Below are 22,446 nucleotides of genomic sequence, written 5' to 3'. Positions count from 1 at the left end.
GAAAGCTGCCCTGGGGGAAACCATAGCTGATGGGTTCATTAGTTTAAAGTTGGGAAATGGATGCAGCTGCTAAGCTGAATTCAATGAGTGGAAAATGGAAACAGAGGGCAGGTGCCGGTCCCCATGGCAGGCTCTGCAGTTGTAGCTGAGCTGAGAGCTATTGGTATAGCAGCTTCTCAGGAAAACTAAGAAAATAGAGTCAAATGCCTAGACTTCATTGATTCAAAGTGATAAAATGGCAGCATTAACTTGACCCTATAGAAACTCGAGAAATAAGTTCTACATAGGAGCTTAGCACAAAGAAGCAGGGACAACATGGTTTCATGAGTCTTAAAATCATCTGCACATTGATGTGTTGAGAGAGAGGCAGTCGTGATGTACCAGGAGGCTGGCAGAGCTTGGGGGAGGTCAGGCTTTTTCATTCTTCAGCTTGCCCAGCAGAGTGACCAGCATTGGATGTTCTCATCGGCACTTTATATAGGACATTGTGAAGCAGAGTTAGGGTCTCGTTAGGTAGGAAGTTGTTGAGTCAGGCCTTGAGATATCTAATTATCCCAAGACGCTAATTAGAAGGAGTCAGAAAACAGAGGGAAGGGTTCTCTTGAGAACCAGATTCAGTAGCTAGGTTAAAGAAAGAGGTAATGCGGAACCCACTGCAGAGTGGGTTGCAGAAAGGAAGTCACCATTCTCCTTTGCAGGCAAGGGATCGAGGCAAAGTGAAGGAGACGAGCACATTCAGACAGCAGGTCATGGTAAATTCTAAATCCTTAGAGTCCCCTCCTTCTCTTTTCTCGGGCTATACTCACTAGGTAGTTTCATCTTGTTTCACGGCTTCGATGCTATCTCTATACTAATGTCTAAAGTACATACATTGAAGTCAAAACTATAACCTTGACCTCTCCCTTGCCTGTGTGATCTTCACTTATACAAAGTATACAGTACAATGCCTAACAGGCATCTCAAGAATTTCCACATCCCAAACTGAACCTTTGATTCCAACAGCCTCCATCCCAAACCTATTCCTTACTAGGTCTTTCCAATTTCATTTAATAGCACCAACATCCCCCCAAACTGCTTATGAAATTGTCAGTATCATTAATACTTCTCTTTCTGCATTTCAGTATCAGTGGTTCCTAAACTTGTCCACACATAGGAATCAGCTGGGGAGCACCAAATTTTGAGAGCTGTGTCCTACCCTCAGGATTGTGATCTAATTGATCTGGGGTGTGACCTGAGTTTTGAAGATGCTAAATGATCTGTATCCCAGGAGACTGTAATGTAGAGATCAGTTTGGAAAGCTTGATGTCCATCTCAAACCATGTATATTGCATCGCTTCCTTTCCACTGCTTGGACAATTGCAGTACCTCCCAATTGCTTACTTCATTTTTTAACTCTTTCCCTCCATCATCTACTTTATACAGAGTAACTAGAGTGATCTTTTAAAAGTATAGGTCATATCAAGTCACCTCCCTGTTGAAAAGATCCCCGTGGCTTTCCACTGCAGTTAAGAGTGAGATGAAAACTCTTTACTGAGTCTTCCAGATCTTTTGTTCCCTTCTGATCACACCACTTTCCACCTTCCTTTCTTTATTCTGTGCTATAGCCACATTGGCTTTCTTTTTGGATTCTGTAACAGGCAAGCTTTTTCCCATCTCAGAGCTTCCATATTTGTTGTTTCTCCCGCTTTCAGCCTCTTCTCCCAAATTTTTGCACTTCTGGCTTCTTTGTTATTCAGGGCACAGCTTTAATGTCATTTCTTCAGGGAAAACCTAGTATCTTTCACTATAGCCATTCTCATATTGCCTTCTGCTTATTTTCTTTATAGAACCAAAATAATACATTTGTTTACTCTCTATGTGTTTATGTATATGTGTATGTACAGGCGTATTTCTCTCTCTCTAAGATCAGAAGTTTCATGAACGTGTAGCCCTTGTTTATTTTGTTCACTCCTGTATTGTAAGGATTTAGCTCCTTGACTGCCACAATTACTTATTAAATATATGTTGACTATCTGAATAAGTGAATATCTTATCCAGACAGAGGTGTGATTAGCAATAGATGGCTTTGTCCAGGAGCTTGTTTCATTCCAGATATGTAATTCAAACAACAGTGCTAAGACATGATACTTGAGTCCACCAGCAAAATGCACCTTAAGGCCTAGAACCCAAACCTGGTTTCTATATTCTCTTTCCCTTAACTTCTTTTAAGAAATATATTTAAATTTTTCATGGGCCTCATGTGTGAAATCGAGTAGAAGACACAGTAATAGAAAGTAGTAGAATAAATTAGCCAGGATAGTCTAGTTTATGCTGAGATAACAAGCAGCACCAACATTTTTAGTGATTTAACATTGGAGCAGTGACTTAAGAAGAAGGTTTATTACTCATGCAAAGTCTGCTTTGGGTCTGAGAAACTCATTTTCTTTCTGTGACAGCTCAGTATTCCAGACTCCATTGTTCTCAAGACCGCTCCCTATCAACATAGTCCCAAAGGAGAAGACGGACAATTTTACACAAATTCTCACATTAAGTCACTCAGTTGTGTCCAAATCTTTGTGACCCATGGACATGCCTCTGTCCATGGGATTTTCTAGGCAAGAATTCTGGAGTGAGTAGCTATTTCCTTCTCCAGGGGATCTTCCCAACCCAGGGAATCAAACCTGGGTCTCCTGCATTACATGCAGATTCTTTACTGTCTGAGCCACCTTCCAGTAGTCACATCCTTATGTGAAAGTTGGACCATAAAGAAGGCTGAACGCTGAAGATTGATGCTTTTGATCTGTGGAACTGGAGATGACTCTTGAGAGGCTCTTGGACAGCAAGATCAAATCAGTCAATCATAAAGGATATTGAATATTCATTGGATATTATCAGCATCAGTTCTTCCTGAATATTCATTGGAAGAACTGATGCTGAAACTGAAGCTCCGATACTTTGCCACCTGATGCAAACAGCCAACTCATTGGAAAAGACCCTGATACTGGGAAAGATTGACGCCAAGAGGAAAAGGGGGTGACAGAGGATGAGATGCTTGGATGGCATCATTGAATCAATGAACATGAGTTTGAACAAACTCTAGGAAATAATGAAGGACAGGGAGTCTTGGTGTGCTAATATCCATGGGGTCACAGAGAGTTGGACACAACTTAGGGACTGAACAACAACAAGACATCAAGTACTATTCTTAAGTTCACATCCACTGGCCCAAACAAACCTCATGATGTTCTCAGAGGAGAGGAAAATTGTAAACCTTGGTGAGTAGTAGGAATGTCTACTACAGAAGGTACAGGTCAGGGTGGTACAAAGAAAAGAAACAATGAGGAAACATTTTTAATGGATGAGTCTGGTGTTAGGCTACTGTCTCCACTTCTGATAAATTTTAAGAATATAATGGTGAAACTGGATTTCCAAAACCAGATAAATGTAACAGAAACAAGAAACTCCAGCAGAAATAATTTGGTTTGAGAAGAAACATCCTACTAATTTCCCCATTATTTATCACACTTTGTGGCAAGAAGAATTGAGACACTAAGGCACAGGGAACTGTATTCATTGTCTTTAATAATCTATAATGGAAAAGAATTTAAAACAAAATACATATGTATAAACATATATGTGTATATATCATCAAATCACTTTGCTACACACCTGAAACTAACACAAATATTGTAACTCAATTATACTTTTATTTTTTTTTTTACTTTTTTTTTTGTTTACAAAAGTTTATTCTTAAATGTACAATAGGTTCCAAGACAACACTTCATTCTAGCTATAGGTGGCAACAGATATTATGGCAGGGAATCCAGGGGTTTAAACAGGAATGGAACTAAGGGTTATCATTGCCTCAGGCACAAGGAACAGCTTACTTTTTGCCAGATTTCTTAATTCCACCGGTGGCCAAGGGGCCTTTCCCTGCGGCCTTTGCTTTTAGCTCCTCGAGCTTCTTCTTCTCCTCCTTCTGCTTCTGCTTGAATGTCTTATCTTCCTCCTTGTCCTTGTCCTTGAGTGGAAATGTCCATCTCCTTGGCTTGCTTCTTGGGCTACTTCAGGGGCTTCTTCTTGCCACCTTCGTGGCCCGACATGGCGCCTGCAGCCCCTTCCCCAGACCCTGCCACTGGAAGCGGAGCCTCAATTATACTTTTAGAAAAAAGAAAAAAAAAAAAGGAAGAATTAGGACACTAAGATCTTAAGTGCTCTGTCTTTAGGAGATCCAGTAAGTCATCCTTGTAATGGGAAGATATTTGAAGGCTCCTGACTTAGAAATCCACTTTGTATCCACTGGGTTACTGTGCCAAGATTTCACCATACTGTATAGTATACAAAGCAGAAGAGCAAACCAAATGGGCTCCTGTCAGATGTCTCAAAAAAAGTCCCAGAACTTTGTGGCCTCAAAATTGAATTATGACAATGTTTGTTATCAGGGCCTCTCTTGATCCGTCAGAGTGTAGTTTGACAGCCTCCTAATTGGTGTGTCTATAGAGGCTGTGTTTGAAGACTGTATTTCCTGTCATCTTGCTTCAGGTGCAATTCAACTGAATAACTTTGATCTTTCAACTTACTCAATTTTGTGGGCTACTTTCTTCTTAGGGTTTCTCTTAAATATAGAAGTAAACAAAAAACCTTTCACTGCAAATGCTAACCTGGAAACCCTAGGATGTACTTTAATCCAAACAGATAATATTGGAGTCATGATTTTCAAAAAGAAGTCCAAATTTTAACCTTTCTCATGGATCGGTACAAATTTCTCTGTTCTCTTAGGCTCGTGTAATGACAATATCAGGAAAAAAATTCACTTGGTGACTTACTTTAAAGATACTTTGTAGTTCTAGACAAAAAGGGAAGAGAATAATGCCAGGAATGGTTTCCACTCTTTGATATTACTATTACTATTTGTGTTGTGTTGTGTGCACAGGAATGCCATTTAGTGAATTAATTCAGCCATTCTGTCAATGCTGTCATGACAAAGAGCAATTGCTAGCATTCAACTTTGTCCTACAAACACGTCCCTCACCCAGCAGAATGTGTTCCACCCAATAATTGTGTTGTAACTATAAAAGGTGATTTGAGCTACAGTGTCTAGAATATTCTGTTAGACGTCCATATCTACCTGAATGTCTCACAGTCACATCAAATGCTGCATATCTTGTCATTTATCTATTTCTGTTGCAGTGAGCTGTGGCTCATTCATCCCAGTACCTCTTGTGCCCAGCACATTGCTCCATGCATGTTTATGGAGTGAATGAATACCTATTTGGATAATATAAAAAACTCTTTGATATGTATAAGTATTTACCTTGGTAATATTAACAGTATTATTGTCATGTGCAGACTGGTAGATCAAGATGGTCAAAAGTTACTTTCCTGGACTGTTTCTCCCAACTCTTGAATATATTTCTATGTGCAATTGTTTGAGTGTATTCTGTCAATGCATAGTAAACATGTATTCCTGTATTTCTCTTACAGCTTCCTACCCTATGAGAAGAAATGTATTTTCTTGATAGAACAGATAAAATTCTCCTACTGGTGTTGTGTTGTGTAAACACAATAAGCATCAGTGCCTGATACATGTTTTTCTGCTGAATGGTATATTTTGAAATGTATTTTTAAAAATACATGTATAAATATTTATAAATATATACTTTCTGAAGCCTGGTTTTTAGGTATATATTTATACATTTATTAATATAACTTACCTTATTTTAGAAAGTGTATAAGGTCATTGGACAAGATACATGTGTATATTATAATGTTCAATTAAGAATAAATACTTGAGAAAATCAGGGTAATAGAAAAATAAGGGCAGTCATAAAAAAGGATATCCTTCAAAGAATTTAGGATACAAAAATATATCATGAGTTCCTACTTACATGCTCTAAGCTCTTTAAATCAGAAAGATAAATCTAGGTCTCAGCTATGGCTCAGGTATTCTTGGTACTATAGCCCGAAAAAAAAAAAAATTGTCACATAGGTCCTTATTGAGAGGACACTGGGTAATGCAGTTGATAACCTTAAACAATGATCTCATAGGAAATACAGTGAGTTCCACAGGAGCATTTCTGGTAATGTCCCTCAGTGTAGGCTGCTGATATTGAAGTCAACGTACAAGCAATTTTATAGAGAAACAGTGTGATGAGGTCCTGGAATACAGCTCTCTGCCATCTAACTGAGTTTCAAGATATATTTTCAGAGGGTCAGGGTCATGGGTGGACATCCATAAATTGTTTCTTTCAATTAAGCCCCGGGTAACTATTGGAACTATATATGTGAGTTCATGATGATACAGTTATTGATAGGGGAATGCCCCAGGAGCCATGGATTTCTGAGGTCTCAGGAAATGTCATAGAGACTAATCACAGAGATTCTAGGAAACCCACTGGCTCTTGGAGATCCTCCAGCATTGAGTAAAAGCCAAGACTCAAATATAGCTCTAACTTGTTTCTGTAAAAAAAAAAATCACTATAGTTTCCACTTAAAAACTTTTAAACTTTTTAAAAAATTGTTTAGGGACATGCATATGTCCTAAGAATATGTCCTGAAAATGAAAGGGTAGTAATAAAAAAAAATCTAAAAATGGAAAACCTGCTTTTTAATAAATGATAACTTCTTCTCATTAATTCCAAGATCAAAGTTTCTTACCTGAAAGGTGACTTCAGCATCTGTAGATTCAGAATAGAACCCCAAAGAGTCATAAACAGTTAATCTCATCTCTGAAGCAATGTCCCAGAAGAAAATGTGTTCTATCTTCAGTAAAAATATAGATTTAGAATATACTTACAGGGCAGGTTACATGCATAAGTAAGAGAGAAAAGAATTCTGGAACAGGTACTAGTGGTGTTTGGATGGCTACAAAAAGCATTCAGCCACCATGACCTGTCCATTGTGTAAGTGGTTGGCTGGGGAAGCAGAGAGAGCAGATGGACAGGGTTCACGTCATTTGTATTGGCCTTGCTGAGTAGACACAAAGCTCTTCCTTAGTACTTGGGGTTTTAAAAACCATCAGATGGCACCACAGCAGGCTAATGTGGTGGCATGTTCTGGAGACATTCATTTGTCCCCCCACCTTTTAAATAGTGGGAAAAAGTGAATTTTAGTAATTAATAGGCACTTACCCTTCTTTCGTCATACTGTCAGCTTCGGTTGGTTTCTGTCTTGCCATTAACATGTCTAATGCATATGTCAAGTGGAAGGCTGACATGCTAGTGGCAAACAGAATATTATGTGAAGGCGGCAATGTGTTAAAACAATTGAGCGAACAAGCACTAAAGTTTGCTGCTCAGGCCATATGTTGCAGGGTTTAATTTCCCGTAGTGGAGAAACATGGTTGTCAGAGAAAAAGATGATGAATACATTTACTTTGGGCAACTTATTACAATGAAGAATGACTTTCCAGAGGAAGAGAACAGAAGAATTAGGCTTGCATGGAGAGCATATGGGAGGCATTCAGACGTAGGCAAGGGTAACAGGACTGCGTGCTTTCAAATGAAAGACACTTAATCAATGCATGTGGCTGGTGTTGACATATGGAAGTGAGAAATGGGTTTTGATTTGGAAGACAGGAAGAAGGTTAACGGTAGTACAGGTGGTTACAGAATGATTGATAGCTTGAGTAACTACCAGAGAAAGACTGTGTAACTCTTTCAATTGGGCAACAGACTCCAGAGAACAATGTAATTTAGAAAAATACAGAGCATGGAATGATCCAGGGCAGGTCACTTGGCTACAAGAGGAGATGACAGACACAAGAAGCTGATGATCGAATGGTAATAAAAAGGGATGCACTGGGGAAGGAGCAGTTGGCAGAGGCTCCAAAGGGGCAAATCAGAAATGGCTGAGGCTGGGGATGAACCTTGTCCACACTCAGGAAGGAAGGAGGGAGAATAATCTTCCCAGGCTTAAGTTGGTACAGCTCCAATTTGCTCCCTTATAGCTGACTTGGAGACTCAGAAATTCTGCTTAGAGAAAACCATCATCTGCCAATGTCAAGATCTTGCTGTGGGGGCATGAAATAACCCCTAAATATTGCTTGTAGTTTTTCTCTTCTGAAGCAAGATTTTCTGGGGGAGAAATCCATGTATTCACTTTCTTCTCTTGGTTCCAAAAGTACATAGGAGAAAGCTCTTAAATGACCTTTATCCAAGTTGTATCTAATCCTATCCTTCCAGAGGTGAAAGGTTAGCCCGTGAACTTGATGAAGCAACAGACAATTTGGTGTTTAATTCCTGCAATCTCCATTTGTTTTTTGTTACTTGGTTAGGGACATGGCCCTGGAAAGATAATCTTTCGAGAAAAGTCATTTTGAGTGCTGATGATTATTACAAAGAACACATAATGACCAAATCCTACTCAAAATACCATGAATAACTGCACTCTAGAAATACTGTGTTTGCGAAGACATTATATAAATCAGTGCCTCATAATGGTTCATTTAAAGTGTGATTAGGGTAATGGATTTAACAGTCAAAGGCAGTTGTTCTTTTCTACACTGAAAGCACTTGCTAGACACTTGAAGTGTTGATCTGGCTAACAAGATCTTTCTTTTCTTAAAAACTTCCACTTTTCATGGGTCAAAAAAATTAGAAGTCTCCCTTCAGATGTTTCAAGAAGAAGATATTAAAATAAAGGCTGAATACAAGTAGCTGCTGTCACACTAGTTAGGTGGAAGAGAGAGGACAAAAGGAATATTGAAAATGGAGGATGGGGATTTTGAAAATCAAAAATTTGAAATTTTCCTCTAAGTCAGAGAGCGACCTGATTCTGCATTTTGCCTGTTTATGCTCTTTTAGTCCCTACATTTTTTTTGAAGATTAAGCTTTAGCCAAGGACAGCCTACAAGATGCAGATGGTATTGATTAAATTCTGAGAGGGAGTCTAAATTGATCTAACATAAATTACCCTTGAAACCAAAGAATAAGAATGAGTGATTAGGGATGGGGCCTGAAATGAAGATAATTACATTGAACCACCAGTTAGTCCTCTCATAGAGAAGTCCTTACAGTAGTGAACAAATAATGCCTCAGTTCCCTCTATCAGAAATTGAACAAAACACTTCCCCTTCTCATCAAGTGCTGTGAGGCTCAATTACTTCCTGAAATCTACTTGGAAATCTTCACACAAAAGGTGTTATGGATGTGAAATGAAATGTTAGTATCCAACAGCACATGGGTCTCACTCTCTTTACACCTTTTCAAGTGTCGACCACTTCTGCCACCACCCCCAGTCCCTTGACTAATTGTCTCATGTCTAAAAATTGCAGGAAAGTTGACCACAGACATGGAGCCACCTTCATTATGGTCCTTCAAAATTACCTAAATCATATTTCTATCTGAGCATGTGCTGCACTCTTGGGAGTTTGATGAGTGATACAGAAAGTCAAAGGCCAAAACAATAACCAGTGAAATCATCAGAACATGTATGATTTAAAAATTGGCAAGATGAGCTTCACCAATGACATGAGTGGATCATTGTCATTGTTAAAGGTGCATGGACTATGCACACCCAACGTTAGAAAGGACAAATAAAGTCTAGTCCCTGCAGATCTGAGGCAGGGGATTAGCCAGGGACCTTGACAAAATGGCAAATTTAGATTGGATTCTTTTTTTCAAGAAGTCTAGAAACATGGATTTTTATGTAAACTCTCCAACATTTTAAATGTTGTTGACAATTAAAAAATAACATGGTGTGTCAAGCAAAGTATGGATGGAGGCCATATATGACCTCTAGGTCACCAGGGTGCCACTTTTGATTTGAAAAATATTCCATGGCACAATAATGTAGTTTTCAGATAAATGCTCATTTTGGGAGCAAAAGATTTCTTTTTTTAGTGACTATAGCTGAAATTTCTGCCAGGTATAGAACTATCCTGATCCAGTTCAAAAACAATAATTCCTGGAAATCAACCATGGGTCAAACACGATCAACCATACAGAATGTGAGCCCCATCCTCAAAGTGCTCACAGAATAGGAGATAAGATCAGACAGACTCACTAATGCCCACAGCCTGCTGCTGCTGCTGCTGCTAAGCCGCTTCAGTCGTGTCCGACTCTGTGCGACCCCATAGATAGCGGCCCATCAGGCTCCCCCGTTCCTCGGATTCTCCAGGCAAGAACACTGGAGTGGGTTGCCATTCCTTCTCCAATGCATGAAAGTGAAAAGTGAAAGTGAAGTCGCTCAGTTGTTGTCCGACTCTTAGCGACCCCATGGACTGCAGCCCACCAGGCTCCTCCATCCATGGGATTTTCCAGGCAAGAGTACTGGAGTGGGGTGCCATTGCCTTCTCCGGCCCACAGCCTAAGGAGGAGCAAAACAAGAGCCAAAACAGAAGCACCAACCCAGGGCCACAGGTTCCAAGGAGAAAGTAAGCAATGCAGTTGTGGATTCCAGGGAAGGGACTTCAGGAAATATGTGGCCTTAAATAAACCATGGACTGTGTAGCCCACCAGGCTCTTCCATCCGTGGGATTCTCCAGGCAAGAATTCTGAAGTGGGTTGCCATTCCCTTCTCCAGGAGATCTTCCCAACTCAGGGAACCAAACCCGGGTCTCCTGCACTACACACAGGTTCTTTACCATCTGAGTCACCAGGGAAGCCCTGAAATAAACCATGAGAGTGGATGGGGTTTTGACAGATGGAGATGCTAGAGGAGAGCATTTCTGGCAACAGCTTGAGTGAGGACATGGGTGGGTGAGGCTGGGGAGTGGTTAAGGAAGTATGCACAGCCAAGTTTGGCCACAGCATAGAAGTGGGGGGAACCTGTGGAGACAAAGGTTGAGCACAGTGGTGGGCTCCATATTGTGGAGAGCATTGAATGTTCAGGTGGGGTATGTACACCAATAGTGTGGGTAATAAGGAACAAATGAAGGATGCTGGGGGCTTCCAGATAGTGCTAGTGGTAAAGAACCTGCCTGCCCATGCAGGAGACATAAGAGACATGGGTTAGATCCCTGGGCCGGGAAGATAACCTGCAGGAGGGCATGAAAACCCATACCAGTATTCTTGCTTGGAGAATCTTTTGGACAGAGGAGCCTGGTGGGCTGTGGCCTATAAGGTCACAAAGAGTCAGATATGACTGGAGCGACTTAGCACACACACACTCATGAAGGAGACTGAGGACTTCCCAGGCGGCACAGTGGTAAAGGATCTGTTTGCCAATGCAGGAGACACAGGAGAAGCGGGTTCGATCCCTGATTAGGAATGATCCCCTGGAGTAGGAAATGGCAACCCACTCCAGTATTCTTGCCTGGAAAATTTTATGGACAGAGAAGGCTGGCAGGCTACCATTCATGGGGTCTCAAAGAGTCAGACATGACTGAGCATGCATACATAGATATAGGAGATTGAACTAGATAGACTTATAGCTTGTAAGTTTCTGCTTATCTGAGCCCATCTACCTGGAGATACAGAAAACTCTTTATCCACTGGCACAACTACATTCAAGTCTTGAGTTAATCCTTCCCAGTTGGGCTATGTGATATGAGCCCATGCCCACCAGTGAGTGAGGTCTAAAATTAGTTGACTTTCCTGACTCTAGCATTCCTGATGTCCCTTGGGTGTCCATCTTCCCCCAAACACAGATTGAGGGGCTCAGTCATCCATGAGATGGCATTTTCTCCCATGTTCCTGATGTGTACCAAGGACTAGAATTCAGCCTTGAACACTAATGAGCCTGCCTAGAGTTTTAACCAAATCTCTTTGATGTTTGCTGACTTCAATTTTATGATTGAGTGTGAGAAGAAAGCATTGTGCTCCATTTTATCTCAGTAATTACCTAGAGACCATGTCTAATCTGTGGCGACTATTCCTTACAAAGCAAAAAGCCTTTACCATCTGATTGGCATACCCAAGACTCAGAGATTCCCATTATGGGGCCTTTCTGCTTTTAGTTCAATCAGTTCACTTGTTCAGTCGTGTCCATCTCTTTGTGACTCCATGGACTGCAGCATGCAAGGCTTCCCTGTCCATCACCAACTCCCGGAGCTTGCTCAAACTCACGTCCATCCAGTTGGTGATGTCATCCAACCATCTCATCCTCTGTTGTCCCCTTCTCCTCCTGCCTTCAATCTTTCCCAGCATCAGGGTCTTTTCCAAGGAGCCAGTTCTTTGAATCAGGTGACCAATTATTGGAGTTTCAGCTTCAGCGTCAGTCCTTCCAATGAATATTCAAGGTTGATTTTCTTTAGGATTGACTGGTTTGAGTCTGCTGTTGGTGGCTGCAATTTGGATGGCTGGATACTCTCTTTGGGGCCTTATACCTTGCATTCACATCTTATCTCTCTCCTGCCAGCTTTTCACATTCCAATTAATTTAAAGAAAATCAAACTAAAAATACAATTCTCAGTTGCTCTAGTCACACTGGAAGTCCTTAGTAGCCATAGGTGGCTACCAGCTGCCGTATTGGACAGGACCACCAGAAAACCTTCCAGTCATCTCAGAAATTTCTATTGGACAGCTGTGAAGGCGCTGCTTTGTATCGCTAACCAAATGGGCTCAGTTCTGAACTATGCTGATGCAATTATAGATGCACACACATTCATGCACAAACACACACTCAGCTTAAATGAGCTTTACTATCACCAGCTTTTATCTGCCTGAATTGGAGTAGGAGAAAAGAAAAAAGAAGGTACTGCTGTTCAAGGGACTGGTATGAACACCCAGAAACAGATATTTGGCTTGAAAAATTAATCAAAATGGAATGTAAACTAATAAAACTAAGAAGAAAATAAAACAGAAAGGAAAGGAATGTAGTGATATGTGGTATAATACTAGAGCATTAATAAAAAGCCATCAATGTAAATCACAGGAAATGATTACAACCCTAGATAAGTTATAAGCAAGGCCCATTTTTGGAATAGAGTTTCAAATTATATTGTATTATACACAATAAAAGATATTATGGAACTTTAAAAAAAAAGGTGCTGTTGAGAGAAACCAAAAATGCCTCCAGCCTGTATATATCTTGTTTGCTCATAAAAATCAAGGATATTGAATTTTTGAACTCTGTACCTATGGAGATTTAATGTGCTTGCACTTGAGAGGATATCATAATGAAGCAACACTTGTTGATATGGGTCCTAGAGTCTTTTTATGCTAACTGGGGACCCCTTGCCCTGACCCCAGATGGAAGAGACCCTGGACGAGAATGCAGATTTCCTGAAGCAGAGATCTAGTGGGTCCTGTTCTCATGCATCTCCAGGGCCTAGTATAGCACCTCTGACACAGTAGATTGTAAATAAACAATTGTTGAGTGAAAGACGGAAAGAAGGACAAGTGAGTGAGTGAAGACTCTGGGCATATTAATCTGGAAATCTTAACTTTCATGCTAAAACAGAGACCTGTTAGCATCCTCAGAATCAAACAGGGGGCTTGCCTAATTTTTCTTTGATTTGAAAGTATAGCTTTTGAAAAAATTATATATTTGCATGGTTATAAAAATATAAAGAAACAAACTATTTTATATAGGATGGATAAACCATAAGGTCCTACAGTACAGCACAGGAATATATATATATATATATATATATATATATATGTATATATGTATGTATTGGGCTTCCCAGGTGGGGCTAGTGGTAAGGAACCCATCTGCCAATGCAGGAGATGTAAGAGACTCAGGTTTAGTCCCTGGGTTGGGAAGACCCTCTGGAGGAGGGCACGGCAATCCACTCCAGTATTCTTGCCTAGAGAATGTCATGGAAAGAGATGCCTGGTGAGCTACAGTCCACGGGGTCGCAAAGAGTTGGACACAATTGAAGCAACTTATGCACACATATATATGTATTACTGAGTCACTTTGCTGCATAGAAGAAATTAACACAATATTGTATATCAATTATATACTTCAATAAAAGTTTTAAAAAATAAACAGTGAGAAATTCTGCTGCTCCTGTACCCCATATTCCTAGTTCCTGTGCTCACCTCTTATTAGCAACTGCTATATTTAATTTCTTATAAATTTTTCTAGTTACTTTATATGTATAGTAACAAATTTAAATTTAGGTTCTTATTTCTCCTTTTTTAAATATCAAAAGCATCTTACACACTATCTGCATTTTGCTGTTTTTTATTCAATAAGGTCTCAAAGATCTTTCCATGTTGATCTTTTTTTGTACACAGAGTCAGCTTCACTCATTTTTTTGCTTGTTTCATAGTATTCTATTATTATTATTATTTTTAAATTTTATTTTTTAATTAGTCGAAAATTGTATCTCAATTTTGTGTTGGTTTCAGCCATACAGTAGTGTGAATCAGTCATAATTATATGTGTATATGTATATATATATATATATATCCCTTCCCTCCTGAACCTCCCTCCCCTTCCCCGAATCCCACCCGTCTAGGACATCACAGAGAACCAGGCTGGGATCCCTGTTATTTAGCAAACTCCCAGTATTTTACACATGATAGTAGAAGAAGCCTAGTAGTAGATAGTAGTAGAAGGCAATGGCACCCCACTCCAGTACTCTTGCCTGGAAAATCCCATGGATGGAGGAGCCTGGTGGGCTTCTGTCTCTGGGGTCGCACAGAGTTGGACACGACTGAAGCGACTTAGCAGCAGCAGCAGTAGCAATGTATATATGTCAATGCTACTTTCTCAGTTCATCCCACCCTCACCTTCAATTGCTGTATCCGCAAGTACATTCTCTGCTAGCTTCATCAGTACCATTTTTCTAGAGTCCATATATATATATATATATATACACACACACACACATTAATACAATGTGTTATGACAAAGATAAGATACTTGTCTTTCTCTTTCTGACTTACTTCACTCTATATAAGAGGCTCTAGGTTCATTCACCTCACTACAACTGACTCAAATTTGTTCCTTTCTGTGGCCAAGTAATGTTTCATTGTATAAATGTACCACAGCTCCTTTATCTATTCATCCATCGATGGACATCTAGATGGCTTCCATGTCCTAACGATTGTATATATTGCTGCAATGAACATTGGGGTACATGTGCCTTTTAGAATTGTGGTTTTCCCAGGGGATATGCCTAGTACTGGGATTGCTGGGTCATATGGTAGATTTATTCCTAGTTTTTTAACAAATCTTCATAATGTTTTCCATAATGGCCCTATCAGTTTACCTTCCCACCAATAGTGCAGGAGGGTTCCCTTTTCTCCACATCCTCTCTAGCATTATTTGTTTGTATTAATAGATTTTTTGATGGCCATTCTGACAGATGTGAGGTGATAACTCATTGTAGCTTTGATTTGTATTTCTCATGCGTTTATTGGTTATCTGTATGTTTTCTTTGGAGAAATGTCTGTTTAGGTCTTCTGCCCATTTTTTGGATTGGTTTGTTTGCTTTTCTGATATTGAGCTGTATGAGCTGCTTATATATTTTAGAGATTAACCTGCTGTCAGTTGCCTTGTTTGTAATTATTTTCTCTCATTCTGAAGGTTGTCTTTTCATCTTGTTTATAGTTTCCTTTGGTATGCAAGAGCTTTTAAGTTTTATTAGATCCCATTTGTTTATTTTTGTTTTTATTTCCATTAATCTAGGATGTGGGTCAGAGAATCTTGCTTCTATTGTATTTATACATCACGGTTTATTTAAACAATTTATTGATTTAACAATTTAGGTTATTTCATTTTTTTTTTTTTTGGTCTTACAAATAATACTGTGATGAATATCTTAAACATATGTCCTTTCATTCATTTGCAAGTCCATTTGTAACAGAAATTTCCATAAGTGAAATTGATGAGGCAAAAGATAGATGCATTTGTGAACTTTGATAGATTTTACTAAATTGCTCTCCATATGGGGTTATGCTAACATACACTCCCACAAGCAATGTATGGGAGGGTCTGTTTCCTACAGCCTCATCAATGGGGTGTGTTATCGAATCTTTGCATTTTTGCCAACCTGATAGGAGAAAAATGGTATCTCAATGTAGTTCTAATTTGCATATCTTTTATCATGAGTGAAGTCGAGCATATTTCCAAATGTTTAAGAGCTATTCATATTTCATTTTCTGTGAACTGTTTATATCTTTTGCCCAGATTTTCCTATCAGCTTGTTGGGCTTTGATTTCTCTATTTGTAGAAACTTTTTATCTATTGGAGAAATTAGCTCTTTGTTTATACATGTGTTGCAAATTTTTTTGTAGTTTGTAGATAGCTTTGGACTTAGTTTATCTATGTGTGTGTATTTGTCAAATAGAAGCTTTTATTTTTGTATGTATAAAGATTCATCAATTTTTTTTATGACTTCTGGAGTTTGGATTAGTTTTTTAAAAATCTTTCCATACCATGGATTAAAAATTTTCCAGATTCTTTTAGTAATTTTATAGTTTTATTTCTAACATCAAAATATCTGATCCACTTGGAATTTATCATCACACAGAGTAGGAGGTAAAGACTGAATTTTTTTTTTTTCCTAAATGCCTACCTTTTTGTACCAACACCATTTATTAAATATCCTGTCTTTTATCTTTTCCCTGCTGGTCTGAAGTGCCAGTTGTAACATATACCAAATTGAGGAATGCTCATTGTTGGGTGGAATCCCAGGGACGGGGGAGCCTGATGGGCTGCCGTCTATGGGGTCACACAGAGTCAGACATGACTGAAGCGACTTAGCAGCAGCAGCAGCATTATTGGGTGGAGATTCAAGAACACTTGAACATCTTATTTGCTCATTGTGAAATCTGTTGGGTTTGACTTATGGGGCAAGGAGGAACTACTCCCAGGTCTCCTAGCCTTGTTACAGATCCCCAGTAGGCCCTCTAATGGCTCTAGGAAGACCAACTAAGGATGGCAGAGTTTTACTCTCTTGCCATATGAACCCTTAGGATTTCAGGTCTCTATAGTCAATGCTTCTGGGCTCCAGGCAGAAGCATAGGCTACACCTTCTTAAAGAGATTGCAGGGGCAGTCATTCAGGATGAGAGGAAAGAGGAAGGTGTATAACCTTCACAAAAATCACTTCACCTGAGTTTTTGTCTTTATCTGGGAAAGGATGGAGCTGAAGGAGGTTAATTCCAAGGTCCCTTTAAGCACTGAGATGCCTTGAATCACCAGTGAGAAAGAAGGGTCTGATGGGAGCATTTCAGCCGCCATGACAAGGGGGCTGGATCGCATTCCACACTCGGTCACTGGCTCTACCACATAAATTGTGCCCTCCAGTGAGGTCAGTTCCAGGCCTCTTTGTGTAAATCTGAGACCAAGACTGACCACTTGTGAAATGCCTGGAGAACAGGGGAAGGAACATAGAAAGATTTATGACGTAACAAAAGATTTGCAAGACTGAGGGAGTGAGAGAAGGCATACTCTCTCTCGTTGTGATCTCTAAGCCTCAAATAATCCATCTACCTGCAAACTTTTGAACCTGTCCTATTGCCCTCCTAGGGCTTAGGTGCTTTGACATTTTCAAATATAGTATGAGCTCTTCTAGTGTGAAAGTAAAGATTCTTGCTCATTGCAAGGGCAAATTTCAAGATGACATGATCAAAGATGGAAGAAGGACCAAACGTTGGGAGTAGTTATTTACATCATCCTGAATAAAGAGCCCCATGGGTACCATATCAAAGCTCTGTTTGTGACATTCAAAAACCCCAGCCAACTAGCAGCAGTAGGGTATTAGATGAGCTGGCAAACAGTCTTCTTTTTTATGTAGATCCTAAAAGCATCACATATTTAAATCATAGATCAGAATAACATATCTAAAATGGCTGGAAGGCAAACATATTCGAGTTTAAACGACATGCATAAAAAATACGAATAACCATCTTCCTGTATTAATCATATCAAAATGATTTTGTTTTTCTACCATTTGCAGATGTCTCTCACTAAGCAAAGTAACACATTTCTATTTCAAGGCTATTAACAGTGGAGCAGCTGTACACTACCAGAGAATTTTTAGAAATCATAATGAAATTAAATAGCAGATAGAACAGAAAAAAAAAGATAGTGACTTTAGAGCTATGCTTGGCTGAGGATATTACCATATTAAATATATATTTCAAGTACATGATACATTTCCATAGAGGGATGCTAGATCAATATATTAGAGTTAATTGGAGCCTTGAGGTTTAAATGAATCCCACATTTAAGAGAGCAAAATGCTTGTCTCTGGAGGAGTGAGACAACCTTTTATTTATATATTATGACTCTCTGTTGAATGTGAAAAGTTGTTCTGTGGGTGAAACTGCAACTGATGCTCTGTGAAGTTCCTGATACTGTCACCAATAAACAGCATTTGCTGAATAACCATTGTGCGCCAAATGGCATTCAGAATTCAACCCTGGATATTATTTCTGTTTTATCCATTACTTCTAGGAAGGGGGATGAAGCATTCTTTGTTTTGTTTGGCTTTGTTTTCAGGAGAGAGAATCCTGAGTATAGTTGTGTCTCATCATCCTATGTTCTAAAGTGACTCACTAACCACTGAGTTCTTAAACATGTCCTCCATTTTTAGCTGCGCTTATTTTTCTCACCTCTGAGGAAACTCTTGAAGGAGTCAAAAGGTGCATCTGTGAAGCTATGTCATAACATGACAAGGGGAAAATATCTCAGAGGATATGTTTTTATTAAAGTTTATATTTTTAATTAAATACTGTATAATAATAATGAGGGTATATGCTAACAAAATAAATAAAAATGAAAATCGTATCACTAGCACTACAATTTGTATACATATATATGTGACATCTTAAGAAATAGTTGAATCTGTGAAACATATATGTAATTTTCATTTTTATTGATTATATAAATATAAACTCAATTCCACAGTTTCAATTATTTTTTAAATTAGAGTTGTATCAGGCACATAAAACCCAAATGAAATAATAGCAAATTTTGATTGTTTTGCCTTTGGAAAGCACTATTTTATGGAAAAAATAGTTTCTTGCTGCTGCTGCTGCTGCTAAGTCGCTTCAGTCATGTCCGACTCTGTGCGACCCCATAGACGGCAGCCCATTAGGCTCCCCTGTCCCTGGGATTCTCCAGGCAAGAACACTGGAGTGGGCTTCCTTTTCCTTAGTTTCTTACTAATCATATGCTAATATCACTATCTTTAGTTTCAGAAAAGAAAGGCAATGAGTTGAACATTCAAATATTACAGATGAATTAAAACAGACAAAAAACAGAAATAAAGAAAAAAAAGAATTAAAAAAAATCGTGTGGTGGCTATGAGGTTACAGGTTATTTCTGTTTGTAACAAAGAAAGATTTTTAACTCTCTTATCCATACTACCTGTATGTGCCACCATTTTGTTCTTAAAAAGCACAGCTGAAAACCTGTTCAAAAGCGTTATGACATGTCATAGAATAATTCGTTATTGTTGGGTTGCTTATGAAAGTGACTTGGACTCCTACAGTAGGGATTTTATTAAAAAAAACATATTAGTCTTCTGTTTCACGTACCTGAACTCATCTTAAAATGAACTACTGATTTACTTGTCTTTTGACTTTACAACATATTTTGAATATCACTAAAAATATCTCACTGGTGTTGTACACACTAATTTTACACAAAGCAAAAATAAGGTGTGTGTAATGGAATTGTGTGACAAAGCACACTGTTGGTGAGCTTCCTGGCTTTTCAAAGTTTTGATAAAGCCAACCCATAGAGTAGACACTAATCAAAGGATCCAGTCAATAGCCGCTTTCTCTGGTAGGAGTAGAAGAGAACACGTCTATACATTACATGTCAGTTTGTCCCCATTCATAAGTTATCCAAATTAAAAGCTAAGCACATAATTAATGGACCTCCCTGGTGTCTCAGTGGAAAAGAAACTGCCTACGATGCAGGAGACTCGGGTTCAATCTCTGGGTTGGTAAGATCCCCTGGAGAAGGAAGTGGCAACTCACTCCAGTATTCTTGCCTCAGAAATCCCATGGACAGAGGAACCTGGCAGGGCTACAGTCCATGGGGTTGCAAAGAGTCAGACATGACTGGATGACTAAACAACAACATAACTAATACGCTGGTAGACTGCATCCTTTTTATTTAGGAGGTGCTGGTGTTGCGGACAGGGCCAGTAGGAAATCATGTAAAGCCACCATTTCAGTGTGGGCCCTCCAAGGAAATCAAAACAGGACAGTGTATTTCAATGGATTCCAGATTTGCAAAAGTGTTTTAATTCTCCCTGACATGGTTTTATATTTAAATAAAAAACCTCAGGCTCCAGTCTTCTTTTCCTGCCTAGTTCCAGAAAACTTCTAAAGAAGCAAAGCAAGAGAGGGTTCCAATTATCTCCAGTGCTCTCAGGGAGCCTTTTTAAAGGCAAAATATAATTTGTTTTACAGCAAAGCACCTCCAACACATAGTCTGTAAGAGAACTTTGATGACGTGTGGTGGGTTCTTTTTGCCTATCAGAAATATTCTCTCTTCCTTTTTTCCCCGCAGAGTCAACACACAATATTAAGCGACCCGTCTGCAGTATCTAATTAACAAACTGACTGCAGAAGATCACTTACAATGTAAAATATTAAATCATCGAAAAAACTAATATTCTCCACACCTCATAAATTAAAATAAGCAAGAGACTGGAATGAAATAAAACCCTGATACATATCATGCTGGGCCTTTTCCCCCCAGAGAGGTTCTACTCCTTGAAGCATTTAACCATTTCAAAGGAAAAAAAAAAAAATACACAGAGACACAAGCACACCAAGCAATTTTAAAATGCTTTCTACCCCCAGTCTATACTTCATCGTAGAAAGTCCAACTTGAGACCTCAGTCTGTATTTCTCTTGATCTTATGCTTCACAAATCATTTTAAGTTCGGATATGGAACTCATCAGTTATGTGTCTTTTCATTATAATTGCAACGCAGTCTTAGAGCCCAGTTCTGTTCCCATTGGCTCAATGGTCATCATTTATCTGCTTTGTATATTTAGGGCATTATTTAACAGAAGCAGTGATCTGTTTGAAGAATGCAAGGGCTGTTTGATATTAACACAGAGAATGATTAATCAAAGAGCCCTTGGTCCTAAAGCATCAAGAGAGAGCTGAGGTCATTAGCAGGGCAAAACTGAGAAGCAAGCTTTGACTAAGAAAATGAGACAAGCCAATACTTTGAGGATTTTAAAAAATAAATAAATAAGGGGGTTAGGTTTGTTCATTTCCAGAGCTTTCACTTTAAAGTATCACTGTGTTAGGAGATCTGAAGTAATGTTATATTATTTCTAATGCTAGAAATAATTTCTTCTACAGTAAAATATGAAACTATTTGCATCTAGGTAATAGCTTGAACCCTCCAGTGTCTGCAGCAATAATTATTTCTAATTCTGGAATATTTAGAATATTTCATGTTTTAAATGAGAAATAGCAACAGATGCAGAACCAGGCTTTGGATAGGAGAGAGAGCTGGACTAATTAAAACTGTTACCCAATGGAGACTTCTTTGGCGCTCCAAGGTAAGGGTTCCTCTGCCAAAGAAACAGAGGTTTAATGTAATTAGCCAGACATTATTCCAAATTAGCTCAATTTTCTACATTGTTTTGGCAGTCAAATCCATGAAGCATTTACCCCCATCATATATCAGGGAAAGTGGGACTGAACACCCCAAGAACAATAAGAAAAGCAATTAACATTTTAAATTTGGGTTTTCCTCAAAGCAAATCCTGAGACAAGGTGTATTAGTTTTCTACTGCTTCTGTGACAAACTACCACAAACTTAGTTGTTTAAACAACAATAATTTATTATCTTATAGTTTCATAGATCACAAGTTCTATATGGATTTCTCTGGGCTAAGACCAAAGCACCATCAGGGTGCATTCCTTTGTGGAGATTTTAGGGAGAATCCATTTCCTTTCCTTTTCCAACTTCTACAAGCCATCTGAATTCCTTGGCTCATGACCCCCTTCCTGAAGCTTTAAATCTTGCACGATCAAGCTAAGTCCTTCTCACAGTGCCATCTATTTCTTCCAATTGCCTCTTATGCTTTTAAGGACACTTGTGATTAAATTGAACCCACCTGGCTAATACAGGCTACTCTCCCTACAATGTGATCACCTAACTAACAATCTTCATTCCACTTCCTTAATTCCTGCTTGCCTTGTAATCGAACATGTTCACAGGTTATAAGGATTAGGAGGTAGACATTTGGGGGGCAGTAGTAGTCTGCCTACTACACAACAATTTGTGTATAAGCATTTTGTTTGGGCATTATGAGGGAGAAAGGGAGACACAGAAGGGAGAGAAGCAAATAGAAGGAATTTCTGAGCAAGTTACTATTGTGGGCAATTGAGGCTCAATCTACTGGGGAACTCTTTAGACAGAAGGTAGAACATGCCTTGGAATTATATCACTGAATGATGAGAAAGCTAAAGTATTTATTCACCTACTCCCACTGTTTATTGCTTGAGGGTTATTCCAGAGATATTATCCTCTTGTTGTATGTATCTTTCTCCATGGAGTTAGAAAAGATAGCTGCAGGTAGTTCTAATTTACAGTGTTCTCACAGTACTCAATCCCAGGAGACAGTATCTAACTATT

At 39.0% G+C, this 22,446-nt stretch overlaps 1 pseudogene across 1 annotated transcript; it reads right to left on the bottom strand.

Moving 5' to 3' along the window:
- Positions 1–3,683: 3,683 nt before the first annotated feature.
- On the bottom strand, positions 3,684–22,442 carry LOC147377991 (translation machinery-associated protein 7 pseudogene; annotated as a pseudogene). Its single transcript, XR_015151094.1, has 3 exons — positions 22,292–22,442; positions 21,337–21,376; positions 3,684–4,137 (listed from the first exon to the last, which is right to left on the bottom strand). The product of XR_015151094.1 is annotated as a translation machinery-associated protein 7 pseudogene (transcript).
- Between the last annotated feature and the right edge of the window lie 4 nt (positions 22,443–22,446).

Source organism: Bos grunniens, chromosome 2 (assembly GCF_055505025.1).
Source record: "Bos grunniens cultivar Pamir isolate PY7600 chromosome 2, Bosgru_T2T1.0, whole genome shotgun sequence".
Lineage (NCBI taxonomy): Eukaryota > Metazoa > Chordata > Mammalia > Artiodactyla > Bovidae > Bos > Bos grunniens.
The sequence above is the reverse complement of the archived record's forward strand: the minus strand, read 5'-3'. Positions and strand labels throughout refer to the sequence as shown.